A 2,774-nucleotide genomic window follows, 5' to 3' on the forward strand; every position below is an offset into this window, starting at 1 on the left:
GATTAAAGGTGTGCGCCGCCGCCGCCGCCGCCGCCGCCGCCGCCGCCGCCGCCGCCGCCGCCGCCGCCGCCGCCGCCGCCGCCACCACCACCACCGCCCGGCTCCCATTCTTTAATGTCAAGAATAAGGGATACGCTTTAAGGATTTCATTCACAGTAAAGTGCTGCTACATTTCAAAGATGTATTAGTTGCTTTCCATTTATAGAAATCATAGCAGTGAACGCTTTTAAACAGTGAAATGAGTTGTTGAGATTTCAATGAATTGCAAATCTGGAGAAAAGGCCTTACTATTTCCCTCACCCAATAAAAAACCCGTGTCTGTATTCACTTGAGAATTTAAAGGGAAGAAAAAGACTTTTGGAGAAAACCTATTGAGCTTTTGCTTACTCATATAAGAAAAAAATTTGCACAAGGCACAAGTTGTTTGGCCATTATGAAGGGACAAAACCTCCACAAAATTTTGAAACAAATCCAGTAGTGATTACTGATACATAATTGCAAATTCAAATAAAAACTCCAAGAAAACTGAATGACACTCTGACAATATTTCTGTGTACAGTGTACAAAAAAATAGCACTTCCCTTAGCTAGGAGAGCTTTTATTTTACATAAGCTTCTGCCCTTAGTATAGGGACTTACTGTTAACCCAATTTTTCCAACTGGATTATTGTTCTTTAAAACTGAAAAAAAAATGGATAGACATCTATCTGTTCACTCAGAATGATGTCTACAGTAAACATAGTGATCTTACTAGAGCTCAGTACCAAAGCCAAGATGCTTACTGTGGGCCTAGGTCCCTGGAACTCTCACTTAGGCAAGGTCAGAGAGTGGTAAGGGTGGCCATTGGTGCTGATATCACCAAATCAACTGTGCTTATGTGTAGTGGAAAGATCACGAGATTGGAGAAGCTCCTCCAGAGAAAATCCAGAAGGTTGTGAAGTGGGAGAACCTCTTCATCGTTTGCAAGCTGTGGCTCACATTTTCCCCCAACATAATACTTTTATTGATTATTTGGGAATTTTGCATAATGTACCCTGATCATACACATTTCTCTGTCCTCCCAGGTCCACACACCACCCTTGTAACATCCTCCCCCCTGCCCCCCCCCAAAAAAAATGAGAAAAAAATACCAAGTTCAATTTGTGTTGCCCATATACTCACTGGAGCACTGTCAAACTCTCAGTGGCCAGAGTTTGACCAGCCCCTTGAGTCCTTTCCCATTCCCATCCCTGCCAGAAGCCATCAACTGTGGAGAGGTACAGCATCCCTATTACAGTTTTTAAGAATTCTCTTCAATGGCTCCCTGCCTAGACTATACTTTTTTGGGGAATAGGGGTGAGGGTTCAGGGCAAGAGGGTGTCACAGAAGCCTTCCACGTCTCTCATTCTCAAGTGTGAGTCAGCAGTCATCAATACCACCACCAAAGAAGCTTCTTTGCTTCTTACAGTCAGCGGTAGCAAGGATCATGGACTTCATAAGGTTTCTGGCGACAGCATGGACCACAGACACCCACCTGGCCTCCAGCATCAGCACAGACCATGGACCTCAGCAGTACAGGCCAGGACATCAACACGCCCTCAGCCATAGCATGGATCATGGACACTATCATAACCCTCAGTGGCAGCACAGATCACAGACACCGACATGGTCTCAGGTGGCAGCACAGACCAAGGTCATCTACTTGACCTTTGGTGGTAACACAGACCATGGACATTCACGTGACCTCCGGCTGCAGCATGGACTATGAACACCATCACGGTCTCACGTGGCAGCACAGGCTGTACATGTCAGCATGGGTTGTCCACATTTTAAAGGGAGAAGTTGAAGGCAGGCTGTTGGAAGACCCTCATGCATCTGAAGCTATCTGAATGTCTTTCTTATATGCTGGTCACAGGGACTTCATCCCAGAAAGGCATTCCCCCAAAGATGATGAAGCAATGTTCTCACCAGTAAGATAACATTCTTGGATTCCTGAGAGTCATGAAAGAACTGGTAGATTGGAGGATAGTGAAAGCCCTGAGTGTCTCCTACCATAACCTCTTGCAGATTGAAAGACTTTTGAATGAGTCTGGACTGAACATAAAAGAGTGATGAGTCAGGTTGAGTTCAGGACAAACTGACCTAGTACTGCCACTCCAAGAGCATCATCTTCATGGCCTACAGTCTCCTGGGCTTTTCAGATAAACCTTGGTCTAAGCCAGAAGACCCTTCACTACTGGAAAAACAAACCAAGATTATATAGATCATTGCAAAGCACAGGAGAACCTCAGACAATGCTCTAATTCAGCTCCATACCCAGAGGGATGTGTGCTGATCTCTGAATCTGTGGCACCGGCATGCACAGGTGAGTTGCAGGTCTTTGACTTCAAGGTGAGTGAAGAGGAGATGGCTGCTCTTCTCAAATTCAATTGAAACTGGAGAGTCTGTGTCCTGCCTGAGATGGTGAACATGGAGGAACATTCCTACAATGTGGAATACTGAAGCCCTGTCTCCTGTCTGGTGGAGACTGTCTGGTGGAACCCTTATGTCTGATGTGCAGCTCATTCCTCCTGAGTTTTATTTTAGCAAAGCCTGTCTGACATCTTGTGGTACTGCCCTTGATATAGGCTAGAATCTAGACAGTGTTGTGTCTAAATCCTCAATGAGACTCAGAGAAGCAAAGGACAATTTCTTTTACTAATTTGATCTGACTAAATGCTTGTCAAACACCAGGAACTCTGGTAACACTGGGAATACAAAGGTAAGACAACAAAAATAGTAATATTAAATGAAAAA

At 44.8% G+C, this 2,774-nt stretch overlaps 1 pseudogene; it reads left to right on the plus strand.

Annotated features, from left to right (window-relative positions):
- Positions 1-1,705: 1,705 nt before the first annotated feature.
- On the plus strand, positions 1,706-2,480 carry LOC114690579 (annotated as a pseudogene).
- The last annotated feature ends 294 nt before the right edge of the window (positions 2,481-2,774 follow it).

Source organism: Peromyscus leucopus, chromosome 16_21, assembly GCF_004664715.2.
Source record: "Peromyscus leucopus breed LL Stock chromosome 16_21, UCI_PerLeu_2.1, whole genome shotgun sequence".
Lineage (NCBI taxonomy): Eukaryota > Metazoa > Chordata > Mammalia > Rodentia > Cricetidae > Peromyscus > Peromyscus leucopus.